This window comes from Callorhinus ursinus, unplaced genomic scaffold (assembly GCF_003265705.2).
Source record: "Callorhinus ursinus isolate GAN/ISIS: 27379988/994484 unplaced genomic scaffold, GSC_fseal_2.0 scaffold3, whole genome shotgun sequence".
NCBI lineage: Eukaryota > Metazoa > Chordata > Mammalia > Carnivora > Otariidae > Callorhinus > Callorhinus ursinus.
The window spans coordinates 11,917,663-11,943,226 of NW_027397065.1; the positions used below are offsets into that span (position 1 = coordinate 11,917,663).

The 25,564-nt window shown below is 40.2% G+C and overlaps 1 protein-coding gene and 1 pseudogene across 19 annotated transcripts in view; both read right to left on the reverse strand.

Annotated features, from left to right (window-relative positions):
* Positions 1 to 25,564, reverse strand: part of MCTP1 (multiple C2 and transmembrane domain containing 1) — a 504,318-nt gene that overhangs the window by 32,013 nt on the left and 446,741 nt on the right. The window lies entirely within an intron of this gene.
* LOC112820546 (U4 spliceosomal RNA) lies at positions 8,654 to 8,783 on the reverse strand (annotated as a pseudogene).

The window sequence follows — 25,564 nt, forward strand, 5'->3', positions numbered from 1 at the left end:
ATGAATTCTCAAGAATGTGACTTGATCTATCATTTTAATATTATTACTACCATTTGTATTCCTCCGAGTGATGGAAGATAGAGGATAATATATGCTGACTGTTCCTACCTGATTTTTCAAGTTTCTAGGATATCAGATATATACAAACATTTAAATGCCTCTGTTTATGAATGGGTCCTAATTGTAAGCATGAGAGTTACAACAATCTGCTCTTCCTCAAACACACTAGGCAGAGTTGATAGAAATTATTTTTAACCTTCTGGTTTGTGTGACTTTTTGGCACATCTACCAGTATTATGAATTAGAAATTTCATCTGAGCCAAACTGCTGCTATGCAGAAATACAAATAGAAGGAGCATTCTCCAGGGCGCCTGGGTGGCTCAGTTGGTTAAGCGACTGCCTTCGGCTCAGGTCATGATCCTGGAGTCCCGGGATCGAGTCCCGCATCGGGCTCCCTGCTCAGCAGGGAGTCTGCTTCTCCCTCTGACCCTCTTCACTCTCGTGCTCTCTGTCTCTCATTCTCTCTCTCTCTCAAATAAATAAATAAAATCTTTAAAAAAAAAAAAAAAGAAGGAGCATTCTCCAGACAGACAGACAGCTGGGGGGAAACAGACAACTGAGTGAGTAACCGATTTTTAAAAGAATTTATTATTCACTTGGTTAGTCCAAATGCTGAAATTTTTCTTCTAATTTCTGTATTCTTGTTTTTCTATTTGTGAGAATCTTTAAAACACTTTTTTTTTTTTACGTGAATGGGCATTTATTTCTTTTAACTCAGCAGAGATAACCAACAATATCAATTTAAAAAGTAAGATTAGTGATGCCAGGTAGCAATGGAAGGTTATTTTGTGGAGGAGGCCCCTAGTGGCAGGCATCCTGTGTTTCACTTCATCAGAGCAGGGAGGGGCGGGGCGGGGTGGGGGAGAGAAATTAGTACTCAGTGACTACATTTGAGAAACAAGGTTTTAAGAAATAGTAAAAGGTAGTGTTATCACATCACAGAAAGGATTTGTTGACAAAATATTTTTTACATTGCTGATGGCTATGATTTTTTTTCTGCCAGCATAAAATATTCATCCATCTACAAGTTTTTATATATTTCTCCTGAGTACACAATCAGCTTCACTAAGAAAATTAATCAACATTAAAAAGTTAGTCAAATCATCCAGGTATGGTTTACACAATGGTTTTTATATATTAACATTTTATACCTATAACATCTACATTTAAAGTTGAATTTTGCATAATTACCTATAAAGTAATTTTATCTAATCCAAATACGAAATTTTGATCATTCTCATCTACTTTGTTATTTAAGCAAGTGCCTTGTGTTAGAGGGTGTTAAAATTATTTGGAACACACAATGAAAAAACTATTTTGTGAAATTAGTGTTTCAAAAAATTTTTCTAAGGCAACTGAAGTTGGAGTGCAAGAAGGAGCAGAGCATTTTCCATTAAAAATCTTGCTTTATTTTATTTGCAGGAATTATACGAGTGATGAGGAATTTCTCAGGGCTAGAAGGTGGACATCAAAAGGTTTGTGGCTTTAGGCAAACATCCAAAACCCATACTAATGTAATAAGTTCTCCAGTGTCCTCAGGCACAGCAATACGATCAATAGAGGATTTCCATCTTCTTTCCTTAGAACAAATTCTAGAGGTCATAGAAAAGCTCTGTGTATACTGTGTATCAGCATATCATAGGTGCTAATCATTAGGATCTTAGAATGGCCACAGCTTCCCTGGGAACACTCCCTCATGAGTGATAAGGGATGATTCCTATCTTAAAGGAGCAATGGTAGGATTAAGTAGAAGGTTTGCTGAAAAATTTAGTCCCTTCCCCATTTCCAAAGCAACTTTTTGCTCTCCATTCACACGCAAACACACTGACAAATGTGGGGGAAGCAAAAAGGGGAGGGAGGCATCCAGAGAGTCTAGCTGAGCTAACCTGCTCACTTGCGTTAGGAGCCCACTTCATGAGCAACCCAGCAAAGACCACGCTCTTAGCCTCTTCTTGCAGATGGAGATAGATCATCTTAGAAAATCATGGGGTGTGTAAGTAGCTGAGTGGGGACCAGACCCTAGATCTGCCTCTAGTCCTAAACAGGGAAAAAACAAGAATCAGGTCTAATGTTACAGAAGAGATCTTAATGCGTATTTAACTCTGTTCAGTCAACTAACTCCAGCCCCAGTTCTGTGATCCCTCCTAAGTGCAAAGGGATACTGTAAGTAGCATTCAAATTATCCCCTCATGTACCTCCACTACTCACTAAATGTACCAGCTGCCACTTACACACTACTACCATCCTTTCCAGAATTTCTGTAAGCACTGCTGAGCGAATGCAAACACTCACTAGTACTCATTTAAATAGCTGTTCATTCCTCCATCGATAGACATGGCATGAAAAATAGGAATTGCTTTTTGGGATGCAGTCTTACCACACCTATTGTACTTCTTTCCAGGCATAAAGATAGTACGTGTTCATTGTGGAAAACTTGGAAAATAAAAATCATAGAAGAAAGTAAAAATCTCCAGTAAACATTGTCAACATTTAAGAATATGTCCTGCCCGTCTTCTTTTCTATTACTTTTTCTATAATTATTAACCACGTGATTGTTAACATGTCAAGCACTGTGTCAGATGTTGTGGATCCAATGAACAAGACAGACTGCTCTTAATCCAGGATGATGAACATAAAAATGTGTTGCATTTTACATAGGAGGTGTGCAGTGTGCACACTTAACGCCTTTATTTCCTGCTTTAAATTTCCAAACGCAAAACTATTTTATTGAATCCCCTCTCCATTTTACCATTATAAATAATGATGCACAGAACATCTTTGGACGTAAGTCCTTGGTACCTCTTTTGCAGCATCCTCAAGCTAACGTCCTAGAACTTGAAATGTAGGATTAAAAGATATACATGTTTTTAAAAGGTTTTAGAATTAAAATACAAGGTTTTTAAGGAGAGAGAATACATGTTCTAACATACAGAAAAGTCTCTCTTTTACTCCCTGACTCCCAGCCACTTTGCTCCTGTCCTTGGACATTTACCAATGTTACCAATTTCTTGTATATTCTTCTAGAGATTGTTATATGCATAGTCAAGCAAATATAGTCGTGAATAGACGTGTGTACTATTTGTTTTCCTTTTTTTTTTTTAAGATTCTATTTTTAAGTAATCTCTACACCCAATGTGAAGCTCGAACTTACAACTTTGAGATCAAGAGTCGTATGCTCTACTGACGGAGCCAGCCAGGCACCCCTGCTTCCCTTTTTTTCTTAAGACATAAATAGTACTTTCTTATAACATTGCCATGCCCTTTTTTCCTACTTAAAAATAATATATATATATCCATAATTGTTCCTTATCAGTGCTTAAAAACTTCCTCATTCTTACAGCTGCATGATAGCCCATTGTATTGATGTACTATAATCTATTTGATCAGTTTTTCTTTAATGAATGTTTAGGGTTTTTTTAAATTGAAGTATAATTAACATATAGTTCCAGGTGTACAATTTAATGATTCAGTGATTCCATGCGTGATGCTTAGGTTCTTTACCAACATTCTGCTCTTCCAAGGAAGTAAAAGCAAAGAATACCTTGTGTACATGATCATTTTACGCCTGTGTGAGTGTATCTGGAGGATGAACTTCTTAAAAGTGGAATTGTTTGGGCACAGGATTTGTGTTTTTTGTAATTTTGATACCTTCTGCCAAAGTGCCTTCCAAGAGAGATTGTACTCCTTCCACTCCCACCAGGAAGACATAGACGTGCTCGATTCCTTTGCCAGGCTGTGTCAAAGATGTGCTTCCTCTCTTCCCTGTGTTTCCAAGGCTATTTGGGGACCCACACTGGTTGCTGTGGGGGCCCCAGAGTATCAGCTTTTACACTCGTTAGCCAAGGATTTATCTACATTATGTTTTTAATTAAGTGATCATCACTTTGATTTATAGGATTATTGAGTCCATAGGATGTATTAGACAAGAGGACAGTTTCCAGTTGAATATTTTGCAGTAGAAGAGGGTCAGGAATAATTTCCAAACTACTAGTAAATATAAATTTTCTTGTTAAATGGCAATTTCCACCAAAATAGATGAACTGAAAGAGATTTGAGTATTATTTATATATTATGTCCAAGGTATTTAACCCTGGAAGTATGTTTGAAGAAATAGGTTTCCTCTTTACTGCTTTGGGTGGGTTTTCAAGCAGGAAAATTAAACACAGTGGTAGAGACAGGAAGCAGATCTCATCCTGGTGAAGTATATACGCTGTGCTGGCAAACAGCTCCAGGGTTGGACCCTGGTTTGCTAACTATGTGTCCCTGTGTACCTAATTTAACCCATCTGAGCTTCAGCTCCTTTAGCTAGAAAATATGGCTCATAATACTTAATCATTGCAGATATTCAATGACATATACTAAATACTCAAGAAATTGCTATTACTAACACTTGAATACTGCTGTGGAAGCCCAGTCCCAAATCCAAATATTCTATCCCACTGTGAGATGTGTTCCCACACTTATAAAGATAAATATAAGCAATAGAAATACAGGTTACCCTGAGAATTAAGCATAAGAAAAATCATAATCTTGTTGAGTTAATCTGTTAATCGAGAAAGATTAATGCCAAAGTACCAGGACTCTTCCAACACAAACACACACACACAGACACGCACGCGTGTCCACGTGAACTTTTTAAATGAAACATTGCAAGAAACAAAGAATACAGGAAAATCTTTGTGTGAACTTCTTTTGAATCAATCTCGGAAAGTAACAGAGGTAAGCTCTGATTGCCTCACTGGCAACAGTATACTATGCAGTTGTATTTGACTTACGGAGATCAGGTGAAAAGTCCACTGCATTATTTTTTCGACTAGCAGAAAAAGTTCATTAACACCCTGAGGGTCTGCTCTGTGCGGGACACAGTGCAGGGTACTGGGATGAGTGCTAGGCCTGATAAACATGGCCCTTGCCTTCCTGATGCTTACAGTCATAAAACATCCTGAAGGAAACAGTGGAAGTGAGATACATTCTCACTGAGCTTCCTGGTAATAGCAGAAGCACTGCCAGATAAGGGCATTACGTAACACATCAGTAACAGCTAAGTAGGAAGAACTAGGTTATAACCCAGAGTAGTCAGCTCAGATATTAGAATGGGGCACGATTTCCAAATCTCTAAACACCCAAATAGTTTGGTGTCATTCGTTACCAAAGATACCTTGCTGCTATTTGAATACTAAATGAGGAAGCTTTCCGAGTGGGCAACTAATAAGAAAAATTAAAATAAAATGGCGAATCCTGTAGTTTTATTTAGATAGCTCCAATTTTGTACACAGGTTGTTATATGCTTGACGTAACTACCACTGAGTAATATTTCAATTTACCCTATTGACTAATAGCCAGTTATATAAGTTATAAAGTTACAGTTCACTAATAGAAATCTACTCAATTAGAACTTGAATTCTCAAAATTAGCTAAACCCCTTTCACCAGAAGAGAAGCCAATGGCTAATCTAAAGCCACGGATAATGCACGTTCACCACCTAGCGGCACCTTTAGCAAACTGCAGGCACTTTACGCTTAAAACAGTATCTTCTGCTAATTTGATTCATGGATAACATCAGAAACTTTACAGATAACTTCCATTTTCCAGGTCATGTATGATGTTTTAGCCCCTGGCAGTTGCGCAGAATAACTTCTCTTCTTATTCCTTCTCAATCCCCGCTGTGCGGTATAGACCAGACAACGCTCACCTTATCCTGGCATTATGGTACTAGTCACCTGACTAAATTCTCCAACTCCTTTAAAACACTGCCCTTTATAGCATTCTTCTGCTTAAGAAATACGAACAAACTCCCCTGTAATACATCCAGTAGAAGCACCTGGGTCTGATGCAAAGTGCCCAATTTTGAACTTGCTCAACAGGGTGAATTCCAGCAAGCAGTTCAAGTGTGACTGCTCCTCCGAGAACACAGGTCAGGCTTCCAGCCTGTCCCCTTCCTGAACTCACCACCTGAGGCGTCCTCCCTCCCTCCCTTCTACCTGGAGAATTCCTACCCATTCTTTCAAGATTTAGCTCAAAGCCCAATGCCGGCAAAAAGACTTTCTTGGTGACTGCAGTCCATTCATCTCTCCCGTGATGAATTTTAAGAATGATCGTCTGTGGCCTGAGATTTCCCTTTGATTGGTCTTTGCTGCCCTCCTATTAGTGTCCATTATATCCGTGGGCTAGTAGACAGTTTCTCTACGGACTCCGGAAACATCTTGCAAGCAGAGCTTGTTCTTTTGTGATTTTAAGTACCCCTTTCTCCCACTGCCCCCAGCTCAGTGAAGAACACAAAGCTCAATAAATACTGGAGGTTGCGTCTACCCATCTTACTAGCATTTCATTATTCTGATCTGTTAGTCTACAGATGACTGCCAGGTGTGGCTTCTGATCACCCTGTCACCTTTTGCTAGTTAAAACACATGTGATCTTTTCAGTGGCAGAGGCACCCTCCTGTCAGCGTATCTGCATCTTCAGTGAGGAGGAGAACGGGCACGATGTTTCCTAGTAATTTCAGCCAAGAGAACAGCACTTCTTTATGTGGGTATTTAAGGTAAAGTTAGGGCTCCTATCGGCAAGGATTTGTCTCATTTGTTCATTTCACTTTGTATTTGCAGGTCAGTTGTAAGTGATTTATGAATACCTTTGAAAGGTCACTATCCATCTTTAAAATACATCAATCTTCAGTAGCAACCTTCTACTTTGAAGAAAGAAACTTACTGTTTCACAAACACGTTAGACAAGAATGTGGTCTGATCAACAGGGCATAGGATTCATGAAATCAACATTTATTCACATGAGATCACCTGAGGCAGCCCGGACTTCTGGTTCTGATTAAAAGTACTGCAACAACAACTGACGGATCTAAGGGAACACTTTGTTCTTAAATTAATTTAAATATATCCTGGAATAGCAAAAGGCATTGCACTTTGCCACATCTACCCTCGATGACATGGCATTCAAATAGGAAGACGTGGGTCTTAATCAAATGGAGAACCCAGGGAGTGCACAGCCAGCCCCCTGGCATCTCTAACCTCCAACTTAACCCTAGAGTCATAAGTGTACAAAAGGATCTTAATATTCTTTAATTTAGAGGAAGGTTAAAGACCGTTTTAAATCCATTTTTTCTAAGGCTCAAATCTCTTCATCACATAAAGTGCTACAGCAATTACTTGCCAGACACAATATTTTCTTGAATCATACACATATTGAAAATATATGTGTATATATATGTTATAAAAAATAAAATTCATGTTGACTTATCATTCCTAAAATAACTCTCTCTACTCATATCCATTTATCTCTAGACAGTCCTTGAAAATATGATTTGCCAAGGATTTGAATTTGTGTATCTACAGGCTGCATATTCTTATAATAAAAAAGTAGGAAAATCAACTTACATGCCTTCAGTTCTTTGTTGAATTTGATTTTTTAGATATAAATAACCCAACTCTCAGTGTAAGCCTGACACCGATAATGAATATGTTTCAGATGGCAACAAGAAAACATACCACCGCTGCAATTAAATGCAAATGTTTTGAGTGCATGCAGTTTTAAAGTCAAGTTTAAGCCACTGAATGAGGAAATTCGAAAGTTAAGTGGTTCAAAAGGAATAATTTAAACCTGCTGACTCAGGTTTTCCCAGTGAACAAGCTGCCCTTTGGGAGCATATCTGGCGTGGCTCTATGTGGTAGAAATTCTGTCTGTTGGATTCCATAGTTTTAATATAAGTGAAGAGGTTATTCCTGATATCTTGGCAATTTTTATGCAAAGTCCATAGGGCTTCAGTTTGAGAGAGGCCTTGCCTCTGTTTATTAGTCAGTCATTCCGTATTTCCTGAATATCCACTGTGGGTAGTGTCACAAAACCAGCATTTAAATAGATACTGCACTTATATTTTGAGGAGCTGAACAGCCTGTATATGAAAAAATGCCCTCAAATACTTAGAATGCTGAATCCATTAACTCTAGGGGGAGTGATTCATCAGATAGGTAGGATTAATCAAAGAAGACTTTTAGGAGAAGGTGAGGACACAGAATGTGGAAACATACAAGTTACTGTATGATGAGGAGGCACCAATGTGCTGAATCCAAGGTAAGAATCTCTATCAAGGAGAACTGAAGGTAGAAGAAGGTGGTGGGGAGGCTGCCCAGGGCACCTGTTCAGCCATTTTGGTACCATCTCCTTCCTCCCTGAAGAGATGTTTGTTGTTGTTTTTTTTTTAAAGAATTTATTTATTTATTTGACAGAGAGAGAGAGATAGTGAGAGAGGGAACACAAGCAGGGGGAGCAGGAGAGGGAGAAGCAGGCTTCCCGCCGAGCAGGGAGCCCGATGCGGGGCTCGATCCCAGGACCCCGGGATCATGACCTGAGCCGAAGGCAGACGCTTAACCGACTGAGCCACCCAGGCGCCCCCTCCCTGAAGAGATGTTTACCATTTATCTCCAATCTGTGCATCAGGTAAGAGAACCCTGATAAATAAGTTAATTAGGGTCTTATTTGCCCCAACCTTAAAGTTTCACAGAAAATACTTGGCTTCTGGAGACATTTTGTCACATAACACCCTAGCAAACAAAATTATTAAATTAAAAATAGGAAATAATGAGTTTCAGAACAGAAGTATAAAAATGGGATGCTGGTTTATGCATTTCTACTTGTACTTTCCTTCTTAATTCAATTAGCAATAATCGCGCCTCGGATAAACCTCATTGGCTACGATACTGCCACTGCGCAAAGCTTTCCTTCTTAATTCAAAGTACGAGAGAAAACATTATGGGACAGTCTGGTTTCCAACACTCAAATATTTGCCTCTGTTTATAGTAAATAAAATCACTTTACTCTCTTCTTGTATCAATGATTCCGGTGTCAAATTCAATATGGAGTCCAGTACAAAAGCAATCCTAGATGATACAAGGGAAATCATGCAAGCTTGAAGACTTTGCTAATTTTCCTCTGTGCCTTATTTAAAAATGAATCTCACTTGTGTCTAGCTTCCTCTCATGTACTTCAATAAGAGTTGACTAATAGCAGCCCCGGTCACCCAGTTAGGAACTTCCTCTAGTGAGAGCCACCAGCATTTTCTGGTTGGGGAATTTCTGCAAAGCTGCCTGTGAGAAAAGACTGCTGGGAGAGCAGAAGAGTAAATGCTTGCAATGGCTTGAACTGGAATTCCACACTGTGGTTTTACCAGGTGAGACTCTGTCTGAGTTCTTTAACCCACTTAAGCCTCAGTTTCCTCAAATGCAAGATCTGGGTTAATAGAAATACCCATTCCTTAGGGTTCTCATAAGGATCAGATATAATGATCCAATTAGGATGCTCGTCCTAGGGCTTGGCCCACACAGCAATATTCCATCAATGTTAACCCTTATTTTATTTCTAGAATGTTTAAATGACATCACATAAGCTGCGGAGTTCAAGGCAAAATTTTGAGTGTCATTAAGGCAGTAAAATATCAGAATGAAACCCCTGGAAAGGGAAAAGCTACGACTCTGGAACACTTCTACTCTAGCCCAACAGCAGAAAAGAGAAGGTATGTCTTTTTTTTTTTATTAGTGTCCAATACTCGTTTTTTTTTATTATTTTTTATTATATATTTTTTTATTAGTGTCCAGTACTGGTTTTTAATTTCTTGGGCCTGGTGACATTAAGAAAATGGAGTACCATGCTGTCATTTGTTTTGGTCAATGAAGTCAGAGCAGGGCCAGGAACTGTAGCTGCTGACAGATCAAACATACAGGCCCTCCACGGGGTCTCGGGGCTGGCCCCCGAAGGCCGTGGGAGACAGAAGCACAAGCTAATGAACCCAATTACTGCCTGTTAAAACCGCTTCAAAAGAAGAAAGAATAAGCAATTTCTGAAGCCTCTTGATTTTACCAAGAACTCCACAACAACATATCCCTTTGGTGTTTAAGAAAGTCCTGTTAAAATTTTTAACTGGAAGGAAGTATAAAGGAAAATACTATATTAAATTATCAATACCATTGATTAACTTGAGGAAGTCGTGCCAATGTCTCTTCATGTCAGACTTAAGAAACTTCAATTAAGATCATCTATCTATTGTGCATGTACTTCAGGCGATAATTCAGTCAATGAAACTGTACTGAACACCTATTATACGCCAGGCAGTGTGCTGAGCACTAGAGGTAAGAAGATGAATAATACTCAATCCCTGCCAGGAAGAGAACAGGCTAGTAAACAATCCTTAGGATTCTATCAGAGAAATTCTACACTAGAGGCATGCAAAGGGGAGGACATGGTTAACTGGTGGAAGTAGGGATGACTTCCCAGGGAAAGCAAAATGATTTCATGATCTACCAATGAGCATAACCAGAAGCAAATATCTAATGAGAATCTAATGGAAACATCAAGGTAATGCGATGTAAAAAACAGATAGACAAACAAACAAAAAACCTCAGAGATTATTCAGTGGTTTTTCACTCCTACTACTTTTCTACAAATGGGACGAAGTGAGAGTTGGCTATACTAAAATTAACCCAAAAGCTGTATTTTTTTTAAAATTTAGATTCAATTAGCCAACATATAGTACATCATTCGTTTCAGATGTAGAGTTCAGTAATTCATCCAGTTGTGTATTAACACCCAGTGCTCATCACATCACGTGCCTTCCTTAATGCCCATCACCCAGTTACCCCATCCCCCCACCCACATCCCTTTTCATAACCCTCAGTTTGTTTCCTAGAGTTAAGAGTCTCTCACGGTTTTTTTCACTCTCTGATGGCTTCCCATTCAGTTTTCCCTCCCCTTCCCTATGATCTTCTGCACTGTTTCTTATATTCCACATGAGTAAAACCATATGGTAATTGTTTCTCTCTGATTGACTTCTTTCACTCAATATACCCTTCATTTTCATCCACGTCAATGTAAATGGTAAGTATTCATCATTTCTGATGACTAATATTCCATTGAATATCTATACCACATCTTCTTTATCCATTCATCTGTTGATGGACATCTCAGCTCTTTCCATAACTTGGCTATTGTGGACATTGATGCTACAATCATTGGGGTACAGGTGCCCCTTTGGATCACTACATTTGTATCCCAAAAAGCTGTATTTAGAGAAGTCTTCAAAGTTGGGCTTATTAGCAAACCTGCAAACTTACCTATATTCAATTTAATAAAAAGATAATTGAGGGTACACAACATGCCAAGCACTGATTTCATGTTAGAGAGAGAAAACAGAGTAAAGCAGACAGAAATAAAGGGGAAAGCTTGTAGCCTCCAAAAGGTGGAATGAGTTAAGGGAGCATTTAAAAATGCTTGATGACAGGTGCCAACAAGATGCTACCAGGGACACAAACTCAAATGCCTGCCTTGGCCAGACTAGGTGAGAGTCCAACTCCCATGTGGAGGGGCATCTTATGACCTAGCTCCCCTGGATCATGTCCATGTGGGAACCCCCACCCAGTGTTGCCAGAACTTCCTCATTTTCAAGAGAAGTTCAAAATCCAAAATTTCTGATCTTCTAATTTTTGAAAATACTTTTCAAATCCTGTCCATAGCTGGTTCATCTCCTTGGCTGCCAGTTTATAGGTTCTGTGCCTCCAAAATGCACAAGGAGCAATTATAGTGGATGACAGGATAACAGCAGGCAGGATTAAGGGAGAGGCTTTAGCACTGGATTCAAATCCTACCCTGCCCGTGCTGTGCAAACTCAGGCAAATCCTTAAAAATGCTCTGAGTTTCAGTGTTGCTATCTTTAGACTGGGGATAAATACATCGGCCTCCTAGGGTTTTTGTGAGAAGGAAATGTGAGCTAGCACAGAGTAAGCTCTCCAAAAAAACTGACATGTTTATTATTATTTTTAGAAAAGCCTTCACAAAGGAAAGTTCTCCAGGGAGAGGTAGGATTTAGGACTTGGATTGGCAGGGATGGCCTCCAGGGCTTTCAGGGAGTCCACAGGGAGAGGGAGCAAAGGCTCAGACACTGGAAGGAGGCACAAAGATCCCGTCTTGGAAAAGTAATGTCACCTGGTTTGGTTCGGACGGAGAGTAGATGACAGAATGTCGAGGGATGAATACAAGAATGTCAGACTGTGACCCAAGTGCTGGGGCTCCTGAATGCCACCCTATGGAGGGCCGGACTTTATAGCATGGGAAAGGAGGAGACAGTAAGGCTCAGCAGGGGATGAAAATCAGCTCAGCACTGTTCTGTAGGATGCATTCATCCAAAGACTATTTACTGAGAACTAACCATGTGCTAGGCACTGTATTCCATGCTAGGAATGCAGTGGTGAACAAGGCAAACAAACGAGGTCCCTGCTCCATGGAACTTACACACTAGAGGCCACAGGAAGCGGATGGGGGTTGGGTTCAAGAGCTTGGGGTTGAGAAGACTAGTTGGTAGGCCATTGCTAGTTCCAGCAAGAGGTCATGACGGCCTGACTTAAGGCAGTGGCAGTGACATGATCTGGGAGGAGAGGAGTCCGGAGACGGCAGAGAGAAGGAAGCAATGTATGTTGGTGGGACTCAGGGTCCTGAGCCGCTGCGGTGACAGGGCAGTTATAACGGCATTAGCAGCAACGAGGAAGGCAGAAGGAGACACTGGTGTGTTGGCAAGAAGGATGAGTTGAGTTTATCCTAGTAGTTTTGGTAAATGGCACACTAGTCTGTGACCAGCCTTATCCCTATAGCATCTTAGCCACATGATCCTTTCTGAAGCAATTAGGTTTTCTTATCAAAAGCTAATTCTTGATTGGATTATATTCAGAGATATAACACCATTTGATACTATGCTCAGCTCATTTCCCAAAATACAGTCTCAAAAGGAGAGACTGAACACAAAGCATTTCCTGTCAGATAACCTTTGCTTTTAAGATGGTGAAAAACGAGACGAGAAGGAAGACTCCAGAGCATTCCTGTGATATATTGCCACCTGTGTAGAGTAAAAACGTTCTCCAGCCATGTCTCATGCTTGTGGATTTCTTTTTGTACAATCCCGAGCAAGGCAAGGCTCAAGAGGGGGTTTAGGGCCTTGGGTTTGAGGATTCACTTAATGACCATCTTTCTTTTGGGGAGTAGTATACCCACATGTGAACTAACGTTTTTCCAAATGGGTCTGTTACAATGTTCTAGATGAAGAACCCATAGCCATGCTAGAGCTCAGAGAGTGCTCTTTGGGCCAAGATATGAGGTGGAATAAAGGATTTGTACTAGCTTTCTTGACCTCTTCTTACAACGTGGTCATTTCTATTTCTTCTGAGGGAATGTGGAGAAGGCATGTGTTTCATATATATATATATATATATATCTTCCAGCCTTATTTCACTTTGTGTCTTTTTTTTTTTTTTAAAGATTTTGTTTATTTGACAGAGAGAGAGAGAGAGAGAGAACACGCACACAAGCAGGGGGAGGGGAGCGGCAGGCAGAGGGACAGGGAGAAGCAGGCTCCCCACAGGGAGCCTGATGCGGGACTTGATCCCAGGAACCCGGGATCATGACCTGAGCCGAAGGCAGATGCTTAACCAACTGAACCACCCAGGCGCTCTTTTTGTTTCTTTTACAGGGTAAAGACAGCACTTAGAGTGATATGAAAGATAGAGATGGAGAAAAAAGAGGCCTTCTGTTGTTCTCCACCTGAGTATCTTCAACAGAATTACCAGGCATTCTTGCACAGGGGAATTAAGGGTAGAATCATTCTCTTTGTAATCCTAGCCTCTAGCACAGTGCCTGTAGGTGCTTCAAAATACTTGTTGAGGAAATACAAGAGTTGAAGAAATAAATAGTTGTAGAAGTGAATAAACACAGAATCAACTTTTCTCAGTGAATCTTCTAGCATTCAGCTATCTGCAACAGAATATTCAACTAAGAGTAGTTAGGTCATAGAACTAATTTTCCTCATATAATAGGAAGTGCAGAAGTCAGTGGTTACAAATGTTGTTCCATATGTTCAATGATATCATCGGGGCCCCGAGAACTTTCTATCTCTTCATTCCATCATCCTCTTTTTATTGCCTCATGGTGGTAGGATGGCTGCCCTAGCCCTAGGCATTGCATCCAGATTCAAGACTAGATGGAAAGAAGAAGAATGGAGCCAGCAGTATCTGACATTTATCAAGACAGTAAAAAGGTTTTCTAGAAATCTCCAGCAAAGTTCTCTTCCAGATCTTTAGTCAGAACTATATTATAGGAAGCCATGCACAGCTGTAATGAAACCTTAGAAAATGAATATTTAGCCAGATTCTTTGCTGTTATACATATAATCAGTCTACTACTATCAGAGGAAAAATGGGACATGGATATTGGGTAGACAATTAACAGTGTCTACAACACTTTGAGAGCCCTTCCTGCCCCTTGCTCCTTTTGAATACTCAAATCACTTATGGCACTGTATTAATTTTTTATGTCACTTATTTCCCTCCTAGACTGAAGACAGAACCCATGTTTTACTCATTTTCCCCTATCTTTTACACAGTAGGCCTTTAGTATTGTTGAATAAATTGAAAACATTGCCAATGTTTTTTTTTGAAGTACATGTAAAATGCTTAAGTAGCATTTTTTAAGAAAAAATATGAATTCATTTTTACATTTGTGCATTAGCTACAACTTCATTTTGAACACACTGTGTAAAGGTTTAAGTGAAGTTTCAGAAAAGGAATATAAGAACAAACAGAAACAACAAATATAAAACATTCTTATAATTATGACAACAATGCAGACAAAACTGTCTTTGATCTCTATAAAATGAAGTTGATTTCCTATTTCTTTGTCCTCTAATGCATTCTACACCTTTAAGATACACTATTCTAGAAATACTAATTCTTTCAGGTTCCGAGACCTTCAGTGGATCTCAACGCACATAAAAAAACCTTTCCACATTCCTTGCTCCGGTGCTCAAAACTCTACAAGCTGGCCCCAACCAACCTTCCTAGCTCTGTCACTCAAAATTCTTGTATCAGAATATTTCGTTCCAACCAGATTTTTCTACTCACTGCTCCTCATGCCTCTTTGGCATTCAGCTCCCCTTGCCCTGGAATACCTTCAACTCCTCTCTTGGCTAGTCTTAATCGTAGCCTTCCAAGGTTGGCTTAAGTGTCAAGTAAATATTTACATAATGTGTGTTTCTAGCACCCTTTAGGCTAGAAATATAGTTCGCCTATGGCCTGTCTTTGACTCTGTTGGGTTTTGTTAGTCTAGCTGTCCAAGAGTCACAGGCCTCAGTTGCCATTCTTTCCTTTCCATGTAGTATCTTCCTCAGATCACTGCAGCAGGCGCTATTTCTTCTGCAATGGGAAAGTGCTAGAATTCTGAGAGTAATTATACTCACCACTTAATTAGCACTGATATAATTATGTTAGTGAACGTTTACTAAAAAGGAACTGTATTAAGAACTATCATTTGAGTCTTATCATCTTCTGAGGTACTATTTTTATTTCCACTTTGCAGACAAGGAAAGAGAGGAATATAGATATCTTCCAACCTAGGAGTTAGTAAATTTTTCTGTAAAGGGCTGTAGAGTAAATATTTTCATCTTTCCAGGCCATATGGTCTCTGCTGTAACTACTCTGCTGTTGTAGCATGAAAACAGTCACAGATACTAAATACACGAATGGATGTAGTTGTGTTCCAATAAAACTTTATTTACAAAAACAGGCAGTAGGCTGGATGTGGCGCGTGGACTGTTGTTTGCTAACCTCTGCTCTAGTCCAAATAACCCATTTTATATATTAGGTCAAGAGAGGTAAAATCAGTTGCTCAAGACAGCACCAGAGGCAGATCTAGAATACAGGTCTTCTGATTGGTTGTTTAGTAGTCTTTAATACTAATGAATTGGGATAATTATTCTGTAATAAATTGAGCTTTGGAAGCTATAAAGCAGATCTGATGCTACTGAAAAACTAGATAATTTTGACCCAGATGATTAGATTCATGTAACTGATGTGGATTTTATTCTATGTTCTAGATCTCCTAAAGGTGTATGAAGTATTAGAGCCAGTTTCCTTGTTTATCTTGCAGAGGAAAGCATTTTCCAGACCAGCTAAACACATGACACAACTGCATATATAGTTAGGACTTAGTGCTTGCTGAAAAGCAGGGTTTGGTGGGTTTGGAACTACTGAAACATTGTCAAGACAGAAGTCCTTTGACAAGATTCCTCAGAGCAGTTCTGAATGTACATGGCTCCCTGCCAATTTTTTAATTTGGCTTCCTATTTTGCCAGGGGACATTCCGACACGGTTAGAAGGGGCAGGAATATCCTTTGTGGCTACACGACAAAACCCATGACTGCCTGACCTCCTTAGCCCCATGCCCTAAGAAATTTAGTTCTGCGTTGTTGATTCAAATCTTTGACGGGAAATAAAATTTATGTGGGGCAAGCTGTTATTCTGTGACTTTCATTCCTTCTATTAATAGCTTGTAATATCATGGAAAATATAGTTAACATTCCCTTGCACTTCTATTTCTCAAGCACTGTTATCAGCAAAGTAAATACGAGAAGTGATGCTGTTACCTTGACTGTTCACAGTAGACTAACCGTTAGTGGACTGGCCAGCCTATTCAAGAGCACTCAACACAATCTGAAGGCTGCACAATGAGCTGACTCTACAAGGTCAAGAAGTACAGGTATCCTTCATGCTTCTGCTATAATTGTGGCCCCACAATGTTCTTGTCCTTGACTTCTGTCATGACCTAGGATTACATTTGATTCTGAACATCCGTGTCTTATTAGGTTATGCGCATCATATTTAAATACTTAGATCAACCTTGAAAGAAATTCCGAATCCTCACCAGCCTATATAATTCTTTGCTAGTCCAACTTATGATCAAGGTGACTAAAGAAAAAAAATTTGAATGACAGAAGCATTTACTGTGGATGACTGGTCAAAAGACACCCATAGGGGTGTCTTTTTTGTTGGCACCTCCTAGCACTTAAGATGTACCTTGAAACCTGATTTTGAAGAATGAGGAATATTTATTTTATCAAAGCAATGGACAAAGAGCTAGTTTCCACAATTTTCAGAATCTTTAAATATTATATTAAAATAAATATAAAAATTTTAAGTGATCTCGTCTTAGGGACAACATTTATGGAGCCTTGGGCCAAGAGCTATAAATATATTTTATCCATGCTATGAAGTAAATACTATTATCATATCCATTATGTAGATGAAGAAACTGGGGCCATAGAGAGGTGAAGCAATTTATCCAAGGTCATCCAAGGTGTTTTTAAAAAAATGTATTTTTTTTAATATTTTATTTTTAAGTACTCTCTACACCCAACGTGGGGCTTGAACTCACAACTCAAAATCAAGAATGGCATGCTCCAATGACTGAGCCAGCCAAGCACCCCTATCCAAGGTCTTTTAGCTAGTAATGATGGAGCTGGGATCTAGATTAAGGAAGTCTGACTTTGGAGCCTGAGTAAACCATTACTCTAACGGCACCATCACCTGGTAAAATCTAGATCTTCAGTGGAGACTTGGTGAATGAGAGAAGAACAGAAAGAGTAGACCACCTAGAGCACTGTGAATTGTATAAGACTGCTGAATCACAGACCTGTACCTCTGAAACAAATAATACATTATATGTTAAAAAAAAAAAAAAAGAAGATAGCAGGAAGGGAAAAATGAAGGGGGGGGAATTGGAGGGGGAGACGAACCATGAGAGACTATGGACTCTGAGAAACAAACTGAGGGTTCTAGAGGGGAGGAGGGTGGGGGAATGGGTTAGCCTGGTGATGGGTATTAAAGAGGGCACCTACTGAATGGAGCACTGGGTGTTACACGCAAACAATGAATCATGGAACACTACATCAAAAACTAATGATGTAATGTATGGTGATTAACATAACATAATAATAAAAAAAAGAGTAGACCACCTAGTCCAGTCACCTTGTTCCCGAGCTCATTGCCGATGTATTACAGAGAACATCCCACCTTGTGCTCCAGTCCCTGCCCAGGCTGTCAGAGAGGGAGACACCAGCGACAGGACCCCATGATCAGATCTCAACATTGCTGTTTCTTAATAGTTGCCAAGGTCTGCACCTTGCTTTTGTAATGTTACTGAAGTGCAGGGCGGAAGCACTAAATTCTTAATGGTTCAGCTTACATTGTTTGGGTAGGCAAACTTTTTAATGGTCATTCTCTTTCTTCATTATTTTAAGCTCATGAACCTCCTAGATGCTTGTAGTAATCATTAAGGCCATTCACAAATATTCTGGCTCTCTCTTTTGGGCCTGCAGTAGGATTGCACTTTTCCAGCCATTTGAAGTGATTTGCTTTGGCCAATGAAAGGTGACCACAAGTGGTCTGTGTCGCTTCCAGGAGAAAGCTTTAAGAGTCAGTGCATGTTTTGCCATCTTTCTCCTTCAGAGAACTGGTAACTGGCAATATTCCAAATAGCGGCTGCTCTGTCAGCCTAGGGCCCAAGGTGAGGCTGATGGCAAAGCCACGGAGCAAAGCTCCCTGTGTGCCAAGGTGGACAAAGATTATAAACAAGCAATAAAGCCTGTGATTGTAAGCTACCCAGATTTGGATTCATTACTGCAGCAACACCTAGCCTCTCCTGACTGATCCACTCTCACAGAAAATATTCATGCCTAATTCAAAGCAGCAACACAGAGAATATGGCAGAAGAAGGAGACTGGGGTCCTGGCTGCCATGAAGACACCCAATGTTGCCCAGCTAACGGAAAATATCCAGGTGTTGCCAAAAGGACTGGAGATAGCAGTGCAGAAAGAAAAAGTCCTCATCATCCAGGACTGAAACCCGGTCAAGGTTTCCTGGGACATAGAAATATGGGAATTTCCAATTCCTGCAACTGACCCAAACTGTCCGGAGCCCCCAAGGAGCCCCACATCTTTCCCATGTACACTCACGCATGAACAAGCACACAGTGAAAGTGACGTGGAGTTTTTAACTAAAAACTGGCTGGGCTGAAGTAACCACTTGGAAGCATACTATTTTAACTTTCCTGACAGATATGATCAGTCGGTACTGCAACCAAGGGCTTTTCTCTCTCCTTTTCTCCTTTCAGTAATAAGCGAAAAGAGCGATGCTATGAGTTAGAGGTTTAAACAGAAAGAAATTGAAATCCGTGACAGTGATGACTTAATAATATTGCAAATTATAGTTTTTAGTTCAGGTAATTTAGCATACCAAATCACAGTTTAATTTCCTGCTACAGAGCCCAGGCATGCAAGATAGTGTACAGGAGAAGGGGCAAGGTGGGGTGGGAGGAGGGGGCAAAGATGAGAGTGACGAGAAAACATTTTGAGACCCCCTCAAATGCAGGTGCCCTTGAAAGCCTAATAAAAGTGATCCGGGGAATGGAAACGGCAGTCGGTTAATAAGTGCGAGGCCCACAGCCCCCAATCTTTGGGAGGCCGAGAGTCCTTGCTTCCTTTTGTATAGGTGCCTGCTTCGCCTGCTCGGTGGAACGTGAGCATCAGGTGCCCAGAAGGAATGCATAATGTGTGCAGAGCCCTGACAGCTGCGAAAGCGAAGAATGACTTTGGGAGTGTCAGCAAAGCAGAGCCACCGCTGAATGGCATGTGTCCTTGACTGCGCACAGCACAATGCCTGTGAAGGAACGGAGGGTGGAGGGGCTGCCTTGCTTCATGATTTGCCTTTTGTTCTAGGATCCACCTCCCAGAAACAAACCATGATTCAATCCATACTCACCACTCACCTTGCAAAATATTTAAAATAGCATCCGTGGGTATGTCAGTTAATTTACCTGGCTGAAGCAGTGTCTGTGCACTTGGCCAGAGAGACTCAGGAAAGAAGTTTCCCGATGAAATTTCCTCCAAAACCACCACCTGAGTTTCAGGCACGACAAGGTACCAAGCTTGGGGGACAGTGGCTGTTCTAGCCCGTCAGCATTACCCAGCCGGACTGCAGCTGAGCAGCTTAACCTTATGTTCATCTGAGTACCTTCGAGTAGTTATGTCCCCTTGCATGCACTGCGTTCAGAGTTTAGGGGTCAAATAGCCAGGCTGAGTTTGCCGGTGCTTGACACCAAAGTTCTCAAACTCCAGAGTGCCTAAGAATCACCTAGGGAAAAAAAAAAAAATTCCTGCGAACCACCCCATTCTTACTGAATAGGAATTTCTTGAGGTGGAGCTGAGGAACCTATGTTTTAATATGGTTCCTAGAGTTTCTTGATGCAAACCAGTGTCTTTTTTTCATCTCCTCAAATTTACCTAAGTAGCAAAAAAGGAAAAGTAACCCCTCGTGAACATAAAAAGTACCAACACATCTAAAGAACTCTATGTAAGGAGAGAGAGCATATCCTTTCTCATCCAAAGCAAGACACTTGTGAAAGCAAAACTGGGGTATTACTAGTCACAGCAGGATAACAGCCGTACACCGGGACTCTGCTGGGCAAACCAGGACTCGTGGTCACCCGAGTTGTAAGACTAATCTGACAGGAAAGCTGATTAGGATTTAGGCCACCAGCCCAACAGAAAGCCCTCATCCATGTCTTGAAGCTTAGCAATCACTGCAAATATTTTAATAGGGAGGGTTGTATGAGCCCTAAACCTAGAGGATCTGGTTCAGAGGCTTGCACGACCTTCGACAGGCTGGATGAACCCTCAGGTCCCAATTACGCCGACGAGAAAGAGACCAGTAGAAATCTTGACCTCCCAGTGGAAGAGTGCATACAGTGGTAACATTTATCCACAACAACTTCAGAAGCCAGTCTCTCAAAACGTAAAGGATTATTCCTCAGAGGCAAAGAGGAGGAGAAACAAACCAGGCATTATTCTATTTGTTACATTCATCTTACAGTTTCTAGGAAATACCTTTCCCCCAAGTTTTTAGTTTTACTCTCACGTGGTCAGCACAAACCGCTTAACAATTACTGTCACATGGATTTTCTACTGCTTTCTTCCTGGGGGAACTATTGCAATATTCTTACAGGACAAAGGAAGAATGGGCTGAGCATTTTCATTATTCAATCTGTGCAAAGAAATCAGTGTGTAAAGGATGTTTCAGAAGTACAGAAGAGCTAAATGAGAAAGCATTTTTTTTTTTTCTAGGAAGTTTCATTTATGTCTTTGGCTTTCATAAGGACTGTGGTATATAGTGGCTTTTGCAAATAATTACCAGGATGTTATTGCCTATTTCCTTTCAGATATTCCTTCCATGTTTAAGACAAGCTCAAAATACAGTGTTCATGGGCGCCTGGGTGGCTCAGTCAGTTAAATGGCTGCCTTTGGCCCGGGTCATGATCCCAGAATCCAGGGATCAAGTCCCGAATCGGGCTTCCTGCTCAGCGGGGAGCCTGCTTCTCCCTCTGACCCTCCCTCTCTTGCGCTCTCTCTCTCTCTCTCAAATAAATGAATACAGTCTTTTAAAAAATACAGTGTTCATTCTATTAGGCATCTCTTAGCAAAAGAAATTCTAAATTCTACTCTTGCTCTATGGGTAAATGCCCCAACATTGGAACTTCTTCTTAAAATGTGAAAACCAAAGAAGTTGTATATGAAGAATCTGGATCTTAAAAGTAACTTCTCTCCTAGAAATTATATGTAGGGTAGGCTGTGCCTCTTCTGTGTAGAGTTGCCAGTGCATGGAACGGAAGGAGAGCATAAATGGTGTGCTGGCCCCTGAGAGGAAAAGCAGTATCTGAGGAAACATTGAAATAATTACTAAATATGTGTATAAAAGAGGCATGGTGATAGTTACAGGAGAAGGGAAAGAGAAGGAAAGGAAGAGAGAAATCGTTCTTAGATGATTATAAAATATATCTTATTTACCTGAGAGAGTTAAAGTGCATTGGCTATGCTTTTTAAAAACTGGTCTTAATTACCCTTGAGACCAGAATTCCATATGAGGTAAATATGTTTTTAGATAGTTTTCTAAAATATGTATAATTTACTCAAGGAAAAAAGGACTGTGTCCTCTGGAGCCAATCTAGCCTCACAGGTAAATACAAATTTAAGTAGATTCCTAAGAAGTATATTATGTACAGTGGCTGATGGAGTGGAATGTCTATGAAGAAGCTGGGAAGGTCCGTCAGTTAAGTACATAATAAAAATGTATTGGAAAAATACATCATTTTCTCAGTGGACTATAATTGGCTATGCATAGTAAAAAGTCTTATTTTCAAAAATGTATTCTGCATCCACAGAGTTTTAAATCTCAATAACTGCGTTATTTTTAAAACTCAGAATGCTAAGCAATATTAGTGAGAGTGACAGAAGAACTGCATGGTAGATGTCATTCTATAATTTACAACTCTTTTTGACATCTTTTTTTTTTCTTTCTTCTTTTCAAGCAGACTTCGTCTAAAGCAAAGGTGAAAAGTTAAAGAAGATGGAGAACAAAATTCCACTCTCCTTACCAAACAGTTTGATTGATGCCTTCAGAAGTGTCCCAGTACATTTACTTTAAGAATATATGCTTTTTTATTATCCGGGAAGAGTTTTCTATTATAAACAAAATGAGGAGAGAGAGGGGGAGGGAGGGAGAGAGAGAGAGAGAGAGAGAGAGAGAGAGAGAGAGAGAGAAAGAAAGAAAGAAAGAAAGAAAGAAAGAGAAAGAAAGAAAAAGAAAAAGAAAGAAAAGGAAGGAAAGAAGAAAGGAAAAAAGGGAGGAAGGAAGGAAAGGAAAGGAAAGGAAAGACAGAGGGGAGGGAATGTAATGTACCTAGAGTAATGCAACAGTCTAGTTCTGTCATTTACATCTTCATCTGGTGGGCCAGCCTTTCTTATCCCGCTGATTAAGAGGCTTCCTCCTTCCAACATACCGCCATTCCCCCAGCCCATCAACTCAATTCTAGCTTCACTTGTCACCTTTCTTTGCAATGTGTCCTATGTCCTTTCTGTATTATCCTGTTTGTGTACAAATCACAGTTGTTGAGCTGTGAACTGTTGTGCTTTTGTTGTTACATACTCATGCTCTGTCATGTAGCCCCAGCTGAGCCTTCACCATTAACTTGACCATCTGGTCATTCTGGGGTTGACTGACTATCACATTCCTTTCAAGTGCTCTTTCAAACTGCCTCCTTTCTCCACAGTCTCCTACCCTAACTTTCAACTCACAACAGGTGACCATTTCTCCAACTTCGCTGAAAGAAAGAAGCCACATATGCCTCCTCAACACCCACCTTTCCTCCCTGAATCTCACCATGGGATTCCATCCCTTCTCTTGTGCTCTTCTACCCGCCCTGTCTCCTTTGAGACCTTCTAGCACTCTTCTAGCTCTGTAAACCCAACTTCCCCTACTTGTTCCTTCTAAAATAGTGTGAACTTCCCATGACGAAAACAAATCCCAAGTTCCTGCCAATGCCCTAAGTTCCTGTCCTTCCTCCCCTCCCCTTCCAGAGTCAGACCATTCTGAAGGGCAGTCCTTGCAAGCTGCCGCTGATGTGCCCTGTGCTTTCTGCTGTCACCACTCTAGGGAAACTACAAACACCAGGGTCATGACTGATCGAATCATCAATGTTCATGACTGTTTTCCTCAGTTCTCATCTTCCATGAGCATTTGCCATATTTATTCTAGTGTTACGTCTCTCAAAACTCTTGGTTCCCATAACAGCAACCCTTCTGATTCCCCTCCTACCACTCTTATGATTCCTTCTCAGCCATATGCTCTGTTCTTCATCCTGTCTTGCCCCTTAAATAGAGGCATTCTCCACAGAGCTGTCCTTGGCCCCTTTCCCCACACTCTCAACAGCCTCCGTTTCAGTAATTACTTTTATCTCTAATTAGTACTGTTCAAATTTAACTCTCTGGCCATAACCTCTTCTTTGAATTCCAGATTTATATTCCTAGTGTCTACTGGAATACCTCATTTGATGGCCTGGTGACGTTTCAAACTCAACATGTTAGAACAGAAGCAATTTCTTCCCCTCTAAAATCTATCCCTACTCAGACTCTGTTCCGTTTAATAACATGACAACCTTCCTGGGTGCCCATGACTGATCAATGTCTCTGCTGCTGCTGCTAACAATAATGACAATACCACTCTAATAATATTATACTTATCAAATGTGTTCTGTGATATAGACATCACTCTAAGCTTTATACATATTTATTCTTATTATTCATTTAATCCTTATAAGGCAGGAACTATCACTACCCCATTTTACAGATGAAGAAACAGAGGGATAGAGGTGAAGTACTTTGCCTAACATCACACAAAGACCTGGTTCCAGAACCAATACTCTTAACCATTATGCTACCCTGCTTCAAGAAATCTAAAGGGTTTTTCGGAGGCATTCATAAGAATGTGTTATAGCTGAGTGTGGCTGGAAGGTGGTTCATTTGAGGTACGGGGGACTTGAAATCAAGTGGTGATTTTAGGAATGGAAAGGAGAGTGACTGATGGGAACTCACTGGAGCTCTGTGATGACGGGGCCCGCACTCAACTCTGCATCATCTAAGGCACCACAGGCAATGACTGGGTCTCAGACAACAGTGAATGGGGATAGGAAAAAATTCTATGCACTGGGAACAGAAAGCTCCTTTTTCTATTATACTGGCATAGGTAGATCCAATTCTGTTTCCATATGGGAGGTGTAAATGTTAGACAAGGGATCAGAAAGATATTGGCAAAGTGAAGATGATATGACAATCACGTTTCTTTTACTAAGTACTACCCAGTATACAACATGGTTAGTTGGAGTAGTTATGGGACTGTGATACCAGAATTGCTGTTTTCCACCCATACACATGTAGCTTTCTCTTCACTGAGTATTTAACCAAATGCTCACTATTTGTATACCATTGTGCATAATATGTGTTATACTCCTCAGTTTTTGTCACTAGAGTTTATAATGTTTTTGTGGAGACAGGATACATTAAAATGGAATAAGATCACGAATTAATAATTAATATGTAAATGTCATAAGAATGTGGCACAATGGTTTAAATCATGAGCTTTGTAGTCTAGATAGAAGTGAGTTCTAGCTTCAGTCTTTATCTGTGCCTTTGGACAAGTCGCTTAGCCTAGCACAGATGAATAGAACCTATTTGATAGGGTTGTCATGAACAAGAAATGAGATGATGCATGTGAGGTGCTCAGCACAGGGTGTGTAATTCCAATAAAAAGAAAATGGAAGGGAAAAAATAGATGAATATCAACTGAGGAGAACAAATACATGATTATATATTTTGAAGTACAGTTCACTATTGGCTAAAGAGTTAATTGACAGGATGCAGGGAGGGGAGCAGATTCCAGCTGCGTTTTAAAGGGTAAATGGGTCTTAAATAAGCAGAAAGGGCCTTTCATGTAGATAGCAAGGCAGAGCATATCAAGAATCTAAGAGGAAGGTACAAAGTAAGGAATAGTACACCTGCCCAATCTATGGAATTTTTATTACAGATTAGAGAGAACCACCAAAAGATGGTTTGAGTTTTTGCACCTTCGTGAGTAAAATACTGTGCTGCTGGTAGAAATCCATTAGCTACACAAGGAAGCTATTTTGAGAGGAAGAATACAAGTTCAGATCGAAATATACGGAGTTTGGGCTTATGTTGAGACAACTTACAATGTCCAAAAGGGTGGAAAGACACAACAGACTTGGGACAAAAGGCATAGCCACA